This window comes from Panthera onca, chromosome A1 (assembly GCF_046562875.1).
Source record: "Panthera onca isolate mPanOnc1 chromosome A1, mPanOnc1 haplotype 2, whole genome shotgun sequence".
Lineage (NCBI taxonomy): Eukaryota > Metazoa > Chordata > Mammalia > Carnivora > Felidae > Panthera > Panthera onca.
Window position 1 is genome coordinate 177,329,402 of NC_138339.1, and position 13,057 is coordinate 177,342,458.

At 39.7% G+C, this 13,057-nt stretch overlaps 1 protein-coding gene across 3 annotated transcripts in view; it reads right to left on the reverse strand.

The window, feature by feature from the left end:
- GPC5 (glypican 5) overlaps positions 1-13,057 on the reverse strand; it is a 1,417,426-nt gene that overhangs the window by 1,375,546 nt on the left and 28,823 nt on the right. The gene's annotated exons all lie outside the window — the stretch shown is intronic.

Genomic DNA, 13,057 nt, shown 5'->3' on the forward strand with positions numbered 1-13,057 from the left:
AAAAAAAAAGGATGTGGGCTCAAACAATTATTTTTTTCCTGAGGAAATAAAATCAAAGTTTGTACATCAAATAAAGGTGAAAAACCTTCACCTGATTTCTCAAGTCAGCATTACACTTGCGATTCTTATGGAAGAAGTGGTTATCAGCAATAACAGTATAATGGAGGACTGAGATTCTCCATGGCCCAAACCCACCATCCAAATTTCTACTCATTCCCTAAGTTTACTAGAGACAATTCCTACCATTAAAAGTACATTTAGTTTTATAACCATATTCAGAAAACTTCCAGGAAGATGCAGATTACATGGAATGTGAAGTTATTACACAGATGTAATAGTTGTAGTTAGAAAAATGCTAATAGAATTAACAACTCTTATCCCAGATGAGCTAAAACCTCATTCTATACCAGAATAATATGCAAATACAAAAAAAAAGTATTTTTATAGCCAAGTTTACCAGTACAATGATAATAGGCAAAACACGTAACAAGACAGGGGAGGCACCTTTATACACAGCAGACGTGCTAGAGAACAAAGAGGTAAAGGGGCATAGATAGTGCCTATCGAGGAGAACAGTGATGGGACATCATGGTTTGGGCCCTAGAGCATCCCAAGGCTAGCCAGGTTTTATGTAAAGCTCAGCAGAGTTTTCTTTTCATGGCCTCATAGAATACATTATTTCCTTATCTTAGGGTAGGAAAAACAGTTGTGGCCTTATTGGTGACGGGGAAGTTTCACAGCACACATGTCAGCTCTTCAGTGACCAACTCTACATCAGCAAATATAAAATACCCATGTGTGCACATACGCGCGCCATACAGACACTGTCAAACCCCTCCTTTTTCACACAGAGTAGACCTCAGGCCTCACATCTCCAAAAGTTGGTTCTGGGTAAGATCAAAACATGTGAAATAGGCCAATACAGGACACCAAAATTTGTAATAATTTTGGCTTTAGTTTGTTTACGTTAGACAAATAAAAAATGACAACATTTGAGCATTTCTCAAAGGCAAAAAAGCATAAAATATTGATGTGTGTCACAGTAGGTAATATTTTGGCAACTGTTTTTCATTTTTCTTGGCTAAAAGTATACAAAAGCAAATTCTACTTTAAGACTGATTGAAAGAAAAAGCTGTCTTCCCAACTTCATTCCTAAATGGAAGGACTGGGGAATTAAGAGTTCAGAGAAGAATAGAGATTGGAGGGAAGAACAAATAAATAAACATGAAAGTATATAAACATATTTAGTATGGTAAGGACTGCTAGGGAATAACAATAGTAACAACAATAACAACAACAATAATAGATCTTTGCAAATGTCTCTCCAGAATTCAAACACCAAGGTCCTTTGCTAGACCACCTTCTTAAACATAGCTTATGAAGGCACCAAGTTGTGACCACTCCAACCTCCCTCTCACTCCAGCCTCATCTCAAGTAACGCTGCCCACTGTACCCTTCCCTTCACACATGGGCCTATTTCAGCCCTTCATGTTCACCAAGTGCCCTCTTGCCTCAGGGCCACTTTCTCCATGCTCGGCTCTCTGGAAGGGATGCTCTCATTCCTACATGTGTTCACCCACACATATGGAAAACACACACCTCCTCCTAATTCATTGCCATCTATTTTTCTTTACATGTGAACTCAGCCTTCCCGCAAGAACCTTCCTTAGCCTCCCAGACAGCTCTTGTCTTTATTATATGCTCTTGAAGTGCACCATTCCTCTCCATTGCACTTATCATGGTGCAATGTTATATTCCTTCATGTGATGACTAATTAATTCCTTCATCTAACTGTAAAGCTCCACATGAGGGAATTTTTGCTCATTGTTATATCCCAGTTGACCAGTACAGTGCCTAAAAAAGCATAGAGACTCCATTTTTATTCACCAAACCTATAGTTGAGGATCTAATGTGAATAAACATCATCTTATTGAATCCTCACATTAACCATATGATGTAGAGACCATTACTACCACATTTTACATATGAGGAAATGGAGACATGAAGAGGATTTGAAAACTGCCCGATATCACATACCTATGTCACACACTACAAAACGGTGGAGCTGGTGATCGAAAACAGGCAAAGTGATTCCCAAAGTATCTTCTTCACCATCACTCTACTGAGAGGAAAGCTGTAGCCTTAAATCTATAAATGGCTTGTCTACAGATATGACTGGCCATTTTTGATTCTTCTTCTTGAAAGAAGTCATCTGTTTGGTAAGTTACCAAATTTTAGGTCAGGAACCATCCAAGGAATTTTATTCAAAAAACAAAATAGGCTTGGGGAGCCTAGGTGGCTCAGTCAATTAGGTGTGCAACTCTGGATTTCAGCTCAGGTCATGATCTCAGGGTTGTGGGATTGAGCACCACATCCAGCCCCACATCTTTGGATTCTCTCTCTCTCTTTTTTTCTCTCTGCCCATCCCCTGCTCGCATTCTCACATATTCTCTCTCTCTCTCTCTCTCTCTCTCTCAAAATAAATGAGCATTAAAAAAGTCATCTAAAATATGAAGTTATAAAGATGCCATTTGCGTTTTCACCCAATTTTAAATGGTGGAAAGTACAGTTAGAAAGGTACTGCAAATGGCCTTGACTGTTGTCCTAAACATAACAAGGGAGAGAGACTATCTCCTATCTCACAGCTCTGAATAAGCATGGACAGCAATTTAGAACACGTAAGAGCAAATACATTCTTCACGCTGATGAGCATGTGCACTGATTAATCCAGACTTTCATTCAGAATCTTGGTGGATGATAATGACAACAACATAACACTAAACTCCAACGCAAAGCAGGACTATAATTCAAAGATCTAGTTATGTTTAACCAGCACAACATTTTCCTCAGTATCCAGAGTTGGGGTGGCGGTGGAGGGGGAAAGAGTCCACATGAAACTAGTTCCCATGCTTCCTGTATCAGCCCAAAAGACAGAGGAGATGAACCAAACACCCTCAGGGGAAGGACCATACCTTACATTTTGCTCACAGTATAAGCCCAGAGGTCATAATAAGCTGTATGTTGATAAAACGCCCAACATGGGAGGCTGCGGTTCTCCCACTGTAAACACAACAAACATTATAAGAAAGCAAAGCCAGACGGAACCCAAGCAGATACCATGTAGGTACCAAGACTCATTTTTAGCATATTTCAAAGCCTGGTTTCAAAGAACATGGCATAATTGAGGATGCTATGAAACAGCAAGAGAGCACAGTCAAGGCTCATAGGCAGCAGTCATGTTTCCGAATGGCAAAATCAAGCTCTGCAAGAATTAAATTACTAAAAGCAAATGAAATTAAAAATAAAACAGCAGGCTCCTTGCTGAAGGATATTCAACCAGAATTTCAGGGGCTTTTCCTGATCTCTCACCCAGAAGCAGCAGGATTGGTGACTATGACTTCCTTTCTGTTTTCCTGAATGAGAAACTGTTAGAGCCATCTCCCTGCTTCTGGATGGTTTTTTCAAATGTGTTAAAATAGGAGCATTGGGAGTCATCCTGGAAAGATGGCAGCCGTGAAGGCATAGTTTTCACTATCTCCAAATCCCCACATAAACCAGATGGAACAACTAGAAAATAAATCCAAGAAATATAACAAAACTAGATGATAGAGAATTCCCACAATTTCAAAATATAAACAGGGGGTTAGGGGGTGGAAATCAGCAACAGCCACAGATTTTCCCATTATCAGAGTCTGGGCAGTGGGGAGAAGCACTGAGGACAGGACAACCCCCAAACAGCCAACAGAATTTGCCAGAAAGTACAGTGGGCCAATCTGAGAACAGCAGCAGAAACAGGGACGCTTTTGCCCTCTCGATTACCGGGTATGTGCAAACGACCTACGATTGAAGGAAGTGAATGATCAGGAGCTATCCGAACCTGTGAACTCTTAAAACAGATCAAGCAGCCTCTTTTCCAGGACAGAACTCTACACAGAAAAAGTTCTGGAAGTGGAATCAAAATTTAACAGAATAGGGATCCAAGAAGCACAGATAAAGAAGGTCTAGACCAATGTGAGAATGGAATTAAAGCCAAGGAATTTCAGAAAAGAAGCACCCATAATTTTAAATGCTACACAGAAACGGAAGAAGTTCTGTAAAGCTAGAAAAGCTTTTCTGAAGCCAGCCTCAACCTAAATGTCCAGGAAAACAATACTCCCTTCCTATAGAATGAGCAACAAAAAATACTGCAGTCAAATCTCACACAGAGTTGTTATGATAAAAAAGAGAGTAAGGAACAGAAAAATCGCCCACAGACAAAGAAAGCATGCTAGAAAGATATGCCCCTAAAAAGAAAAACAAAAGATAAAAGATAATGAAAGAAAACATGGAAGAATAACACAAAGCAGTATCAGAAAACCTGACAGATGCAGTGCCCATACTCGGTACAGAAAAAAAGATGAAAGAACAAGTTCTGAAATGAAGACTAAACCAGAAGGAACACAGGAGCCAGTCACACAAAGGTAATGCCCTACGGGAAAGAAAATGAAAAATAAGAAATTTTCAAAAATCAAAATGAATGGATAGATTTGAAAGACAGCAATAACAAACACTCTCGTAATATCAGTTCCCAAAGAAAAAAACAGGAAAAATGCTAAAAACTACATTTCATGTTATGCTACAACTGTGAAGGGCACAGATAAAACAAATAATTAGGGAATATTCAAATTCTACTGTCTAATTCTACCCTGTATTTTCAAAATTGAGATTTTTTTTTAGTGTGGAGGCATAAAGAAGAAGTAAAGTAAAAGTCTGTAATCCTGAATTTGAATTGAAGTATCAACATGAAATCATGAAAAACTTTACCTCTGAAAGTACATATTTCCTAGCTTCCCTGAAAAGGCCTAGAAACAATGACCGAGTGGCAAAGGGCATCCCTTGTGCCCAGATTATCATCTTGAAATACTACTTTTCACAAGAAGAAATCAGTGCTTCTTAAAGAAATGCCTCATCCTAGGTCAAGAGCAGGCAAAAACAAGATGACAAACTAGCCAAAGCACCCTGTCCACCACATAGTGAAGAAGCTACCAAATAATTAGCGGGGTCTCATCAAAAGGATTCAGGAGCTAGGTTAGGGCACTAGGGCTGTCATAAAATACAACAGACGGGTCAGTTAAACAACAGAAATTTATTTGCTCACAGTTCTGGAGACTGGAAGTCCAAGATCAAGGTGCTGACAAGCTAGGTATCTCCTGAGATCTCCTTGTCTTGCATATAGCCACCTTCTCCCTATGTCCTTGCATGACCTTCTCTTTGTGCATTTGTACCCCCAGTACCATTCTCTCTTCTTATAAGGACACAATTCATATCGGATAGGACCCATCCTCATGACCTCATTTAACCTTCCTTCCTTCCTTCCTTAAAGGCCGTATCTCTAAATAGAGCCATATTGGGTGCTAGGGCTTCAACTTATGAATTTGAAGTGGGGGGCTGGTAGGAAATAATTTAGTTTAACACAGCAGCCAATTTCAAAAGGTTTCTACTGGTTAAACCTGGAACAACCTGAGCCTCAATAATAATAATAATTGTAATGAAGGGTGCCTGGGTCGCTCAGTCTGTTGGGCGTCTGACTTCGGCTCAGGTCATGATCTCACGGTTCATGAGTTTGAGCCCTGCATCGGGCTCTGTGCTGACAGCTCGGAGCCTGGAGCCTGATTTGGATTCTGTGTCTCCCTCTCTCTCTGTTCCTCCCTGCTCACACTCTGTCTCTGTCTCTCTCTCTCTCAAAAATAAAGATTAAAAAATTATTTTAATAAAAAAATAATAATTGTAATGAGCTACAATTAATCAAATATGCTTAAACCCAAGGGTTTTCTCTATCTGTGCTTTATTTTGTAATTAAAAAAAATAGTTTTAGAATAGAACTGCTTGTTGATTACATACGTTCTCTTTTTGTTTCAATCATTTACTCTCCCCCAGTCAACTTACAGGATTTTTATACTTGTAGCAAAAACCAGCTTTATTGATGGCTTACATAGAAAAGAGCCCTTGGTACCAAGACCCTGAGATCAAGATATATTTCAGGATCACCAGAGTGGATATTACATGTCATAAAATACCAAATGCTCACCACACGAAAACAGGACCTTGGAATTGAGAGTAGGAGGAGTACACTGGTAAACTTGCTCCTCCTATCTTTTCTGAGATTGTCTTCTTGCCGTAAATTCAGAAAGTTATAGGAGTTTGTAAAATGTTATATGGTGAGAGGGTTTCTGACTGAGTCAAATGTATTCCTTCACCCAGCTAGAATAAAAAATACTTAAGTCCATGAATCCAGCAAGAATCATGACAATGGCATTGGATCTGCTGAACACTGGCCAGCATCTGTTCCCTCTCCTGGAAATTTCTTCTCAGTTCAACCTCTTGCTCACTCACATACATGCTATCCAAATGAGACTGATACACATAGACACATATCTACACATATATAATGATGAGTCTAGACTGGTTAAAACACAGCATCCTATCCTGTCAGCACAGTGATTGGTTCAGAAATAGACAGCCAGTCACAAGAAAGAAATGCAAAAAGATATTTGCCGAGGCATCTAGGAAAGCAAAGCTTTCTTGCTTTGGCTGGAACTGAATTTAATGGCGCAGGGACGCAGGGCTTGCAGATGCCACAGTCACTTCCCGGCTCGGAGTCAAGCCTGGATCTACCACAGCCTCTTCTGTCACCTGCCATATAACGAGATCCGGCCAATACAACAGCAATAATAGTGCGCAGGGTTACAGCAGGCTAAACATGCCACTCTCTTTTATGCTTTATTCCAGAACTTCAAAAGGACTTGCTATTAAATGGAGGGTCAAATAACACCTGTTTAGTGCCTGTTCCAGTTTCCTGCTCTGTGGTAATAACTTTTATGTCCAAGAAACAATAAGAAAGATTCCACTGCAGTGTGGCAGTGCTGCCAATGGAGAACAGCCATTAACTCTGGACAAAATACAACAACCAATGACCTGAAAGCTCTGGAGAGTGAACAAAAGAAGAAAGATTCTGGAAGGGAGTCAATATTTAGAAGAAGGGAAATGCCATAGGGTTAGTTTCCTATCTCTGTGGCTTTTAGTCTGAGGGCATCCCATCTATAAAGTGACTACCAATTTAAAAAAAAAACTCAGTCTTTTTAGGAATTAAGCACAAGATGATAGATATCGAGGAAATCACTGCTGGTAGAAACAGCGAGGAAGGGAGAAACACCAGGAAGGAGTGGGCCAGAGAGAAGGAACCCCAATTGCTCCATGCACACTCTGCCCACATCTCTGGCTAATCCCGACACTACACCTCACGTGGCCAAGGCAGACTGTAAGTAGTCCAGCTACTGGCAAGATAACGAAAAGGAACTAAACTAAAATTGCAATAGCTTCCCAAGAGATACAACTGACAGTTTGAGCCCAACCAGAGTAATCTTCTCTGAAGACAAAGACATTAACATCCTTTGGAGGAGTATCATAGAATCCAGAGATACCAATAGCATAACATTCACAGTGTCCAGGGGACAATCTGAAATAACTGGACATATGAAGAATCTGTATTACGGCGACCCATTGTCAAGAGATAAGGCAATAATTCAGACCAACATGAGATGATCCAGATGTTGGAATAAACAGGGAAGGGCTCTAAAGAGCTATTATAGGGGCGCCTGGGTGGCGCAGTCGGTTAAGCGTCCGACTTCAGCCAGGTCACGATCTCGCGGTCCGTGAGTTCGAGCCCCGCGTCAGGCTCTGGGCTGATGGCTCGGAGCCTGGAGCCTGTTTCCGATTCTGTGTCTCCCTCTCTCTCTGCCCCTCCCCCGTTCATGCTCTGTCTCTCTCTGTCCCAAAAATAAAAATAAAAAACGTTGAAAAAAAAAATTAAAAAAAAAAAAAAATAAATAAAGAGCTATTATAACTCTGTTCAATGAAATAACAGGAATATGTGCTCTGAAAATTATAGAATAAGAAATCTTATGAGAGAAAAAGAAACTGCAAAGAAAAAAAAATGCAAATTCTGTAACTGAAAAATACAACATATGAAATAAAAATTTCACTGGGTGGGCTTGATAGCTAAATAGAGATGACAGAGGAGAGTCAGAGGACATTAAGAGACCAATAGAAAGTATCCAATGTGAAGAAGAGCTAAAACTTGAAAATACAGAGAGACAAACAGACATAAATAGTGCCTCAGAGAGCTGTGGGAGAGTATCAGAAAATGTAACATATAAGATTAGAGTCCCAGAAGGCAAAAAGATAAAATGCTCCATGAAATAATAACTTTAAATTTCCCAAATTGGTAAGAACCACAAATTAAGAGATTTTAAAAGCTCACTGAACCCCAAGCAAAATAAATACAAAGAAAATCATGCCTAAGCACATTATAGTCAAACTACTGAAAGCCAAATATAAAAAGAAAAGGAAAGAAGCCCTGTATGTGAACAAAGGGGAGAAAGATAGGAGATGAGGTAGGTTCACACAATGCCTTCTAGATCACACTTAGGAGGGATTTTCACAATGAAGAAAGGAAGTAGGGGGGAAACATGATTTGATTTTGTTCTTACAAGTGCACCTAATTGCTATTTTGACCATCAGCATTTCTGTATTGCAGATGAGAGTTAAGATTGGGTAGAAGTAATGAGAAGTGGTTAGATCAGACATACACTGAAGGCGGAAGATAACTTGGATGTCTTTGGTGGGATCTGACAGGTGAGAAAGAAACAGGAATTACAGATAAGCCTTAGTATTTGGGCCTGGATGCATCCGTGGTACTGGTCATAGAAACGGAGAATGCACAGGGTGTGCAGGTTTGCAAGGAGCCTTGGCAAGAGATCCACACTGATACTGTAAGTTTGGGAGTTTGACACACAAATGGTACTAAATAATGAGGGTTTCAATGAGACCAACTAAGGGAAGAGTTTTGTTTATTAAATTTAGAATGTTTCTTATCCTTAGGCCAGACCATTGGGGTTGCTGGGGAGTTTTTTTGCTTTTGGGGATTCTTCTGTTTTGCTTTGTTTTCTTTGTGAGAGAACTGCCCTGTGTGTGGTAGGATAGGAGCATTTCTGAATTCCACCCACTGGATGTCAGAGGCACCCTCCCCAGTTGTGACCCCAGACATTGCTAAATATACCCCTTGGGCATAATCAATGGTCTCTGGGTGAGAAGCACTGGCCGAAGACAAATGTTGGCGATAAAGAAGCGTATTTTTTCCAATATATGAAATATATTGTCAAATTGGTTTCCATACAACACCCAGTGCTCATCCCAAAAGGTGCCCTCCTCAATACCCATCACCCACCCTCCCCTCCCTCCCACCCCCTATCAACCCTCAGTTTGTTCTGTTTTTAAGAGTCTCTTATGCTTTGGCTCTCTCCCACTCTAACCTCTTTTTTTTTTTTCCTTCCCCTCCCTCATGGGTTCCTGTTAAGTTTCTCAGGATCCACATAAGAGTGAAAATATATGGTATCTATCTTTCTCTGTATGGCCTATTTCACTTAGCATAACACTCTCCAGTTCCATCCATGTTGCTACAAAGGGCCATATTTCATTCTTTCTCATTGCCACGTAGTACTTCATTGTGTATATAAACCACAATTTCTTTATCCATTCATCAGTTGATGGACATTTAGGCTCTTTCCATAATTTGGCTATTGTTGAGAGTGCTGCTATAAACATTGGGGTACAAGTGCCCCTATACATCAGTACTCCTGTATCCCTTGGGTAAATTCCTCGCAGTGCTACTGCTGGGTCATAGGGCAGGTCTATTTTTAATTTTTTGAGGAACGTCCACACTGTTTTCCAGAACGGCTGCACCAATTTGCATTCCCACCAACAGTGCGAGAGGGTTCCCGTTTCTCCACATCCTCTCCAGCATCTATAGTCTCCTGATTTGTTCATTTTGGCCACTCTGACTGGCGTGAGGTGATATCTAAGTGTGGTTTTGATCTGTATTTCCCTGATGAGGAGTGACGTTGAGCATCTTTTCATGTGCCATCCGGATGTCTTCTTTAGAGAAGTGTCTATTCATGTTTTCTGCCCATTTCTTCACTGGATTATTTGTTTTTCGGGTGTGGAGTTTGGTGAGCTCTTTATAGATTTTGGATACTAGCCCTTTGTCCAATATGTCATTTGCAAATATCTTTTCCCATTCCGTTGGTTGCCTTTTAGCTTTGTTGGTTGTTTCCTTTGCTGTGCAGAAGCTTTTTATCTTCATGAGGTCCCAGTAGTTCATTTTTGCTTTTAATTCCCTTGCCTTTGGGGATGTGTCAAGTAAGAAATTGCTACAACTGAGATCAGAGAGGTCTTTTCCTGCTTTCTCCTCTAGGGTTTTGATGGTTTCCTGTCTCACCTTCACGTCCTTTATCCATTTTGAGTTTATTTTTGTGAATGGTGTGAGAAAGTGGTCTAGTTTCAACCTTCTGCATGTTGCTGTCCAGTTCTCCCAGCACCATTTGTTAAAGAGACTGTCTTTTTTCCATTGGATGTTCTTTCCTGCTTTGTCAAAGATGAGTTGGCCATACGTTTGTGGGTCTAGTTCTGGGGTTTCTATTCTATTCCATTGGTCTATGTGTCTGTTTTTGTGCCAATACCATGCTGTCTTGATGATTACAGCTTTGTAGTAGAGGCTAAAGTCTGGGATTGTGATGCCTCCTGCTTTGGTCTTCTTCAAAATTACTTTGGCTATTTGGGGCCTTTTGTGGTTCCATATGAATTTTAGGATTGCTTGTTCTAGCTTCGAGAAGAATGCTGCTGCAGTTTTGATTGGGATTGCATTGAATGTGTAGATAGCTTTGGGTAGTATTGACATTTTGACAATATTTATTCTTCCAATCCATGAGCACGGAATGTCTTTCCATTTCTTTATATCTTCTTCAATTTCCTTCATAAGCTTTCTATAGTTTTCAGCATACAGATCTTTTACATCTTTGGTTAGATTTATCCCTAGGTATTTTATGCTTCTTGGTGCAACTGTGAATGGGATCAGTTTCTTTATTTGTCTTTCTGTTGCTTCATTATTAGTGTATAAGAATGCAACTGATTTCTGTACATTGATTTTGTATCCTGCAACTTTGCTAAATTCATGTATCAGTTCTAGCATCTCATTAATAAAAGAAAAGATAAGAACCATATGATCCTGTCAATTGATGCAGAAAAGGCATTTGACAAAATTCATCAACGTTTCTTAATAAAAACCCTCGAGAAAGTCGGGATAGAAGGAACATACTTAAACATCATAAAAGCCATTTATGAAAAGCCCACAGCTAACATCATCCTCAATGGGGAAAAACTGAGAACTTTTTCCCTGAGATCAGGAACACGACAGGGATGTCCACTTTCACCGCTGTTGTTTAACATAGTGCTGGAAGTTCTAGCATCAGCAATCAGACAACAAAAGGAAATCAAAGGCATCAAAATTGGCAAAGATGAAGTTAAGCTTTCACTTTTTGCAGATGATATGATATTATACATGGAAAATCCGAAAGAAGCGTTTCAAAAGAACCTTCACAGAGAAGGAGCTGTCAATGAGGTAGAAAGACAAGAGGTGGGGGAGGGGCAAAAGGAAAAGATGATGGCACCACATCCTGCTTTCAGGAAGGGACAGATCAGTTCTGTTGGGGAAAGTGGCCACATTCCAGAAAGTCTGTATTTTCCTAAGATCTGTAATCATCTGGGCTACCATTTTGGTTGTTTTCTTGACTCTAATTAGACAGTGACTACAGGAACAATCACATTGCATTTGGGGTCCTATTCGTGATAAATAGTTACAAGGTCATTTAAACGCACTGAAAGCTGTTGTGCTAAGACTTGTTTAACAGTTTTGCTGTCCATTCCTGTCCATTTCCTGTTGATGACTGAAGCACTAACAGTCCCTTGTATTGTCCTGCACCCTGGTGCTTACCCAAACATTCGCTTTTGTGCATTTAATTGATTATATTTTATTTCTTTCTTTCTCCAGAGACTTCAAGTCCCAACAGGATAACGACCACCTTTGCCTCGTATCCCAGGGTGTTGTACACAACTAGCACAGTGTCTGGAACAAAAGATCTTCAATAAAGCATTAGTCTCCTCCCTTTTCCCCTTACCTGCACATAAATATTTTCTAAGAAACCTAAGAAGGCACTTTCACGGCTTAAAATTAATGAGATAGTTTTAAATATAGATTCAGGATAAGCATATCACTGAGGACATTAAAAACTGGTTCAATAAACCTTTTAAAATGGCATTTGTTATTATTGTACCTTTTTACAAATATTCCTCATAATAATGTATCGCTGGAACTTATAGATTCATCCATTTGATGGAATACAGGCACTGTCCTATAAAAGTATATATTGATATTATTCATTTAAATATAAAAACAAAATTTTTTCAGAAGAGTATTAAGTATTTTGGCTACCACAAGAGTATTATTTTGGCTATTATGAGGGGTTTTTTTTTTTTTGGTTCTAGATTCAATATAAAATAAGTAACATTTGGCAATCTACAAATTTAGACAAATAGGGTCAACACAATATTCACAGGTAGAATAGTAATGCTGTCTCCCATATAAATGGCATCGTTGATCCTTCAACAGATGATACACTCAGAGCTGTGTTTCTAGCCATAGTTTATCAATATTTACACAAAATCACACACTTAAATCTTTACTTTTGTAACCAAAAACAAGCATTTCTAATATGGATGTATATATTCTATGTCTATAAAGCAGAGAAAGGTATGCTAAACAGAATGCTTTCTCCCACTTGAGTCATGAATTAGAAGTCAACGTTCTGCAACACGTTAACCAGCTCAGGAGACAGAAGGCCTATATATTGTTAGCATGTATACACAGCCTGCTACTTGAGTGTGAAACAAAATGAGTTGCAGCCTCACCCCCTCAGTTTTAAAAGAGCCCCCAAATTTTTCTACTGCTCTTTCACCAGCTCACCTAAAAAGACTATCTGCACTATTTCTCTCAAGGAAACCAGCCCCATGCATTAGAGCCCCTCCAAGCCAGGCTGAAGGAGAGATTCAGAATCACCCGGCCCAAAAAATTAAGCATTACTTCTCCATTTGCAACCACTGATGGATATGGGCTCAAGACCTTGCC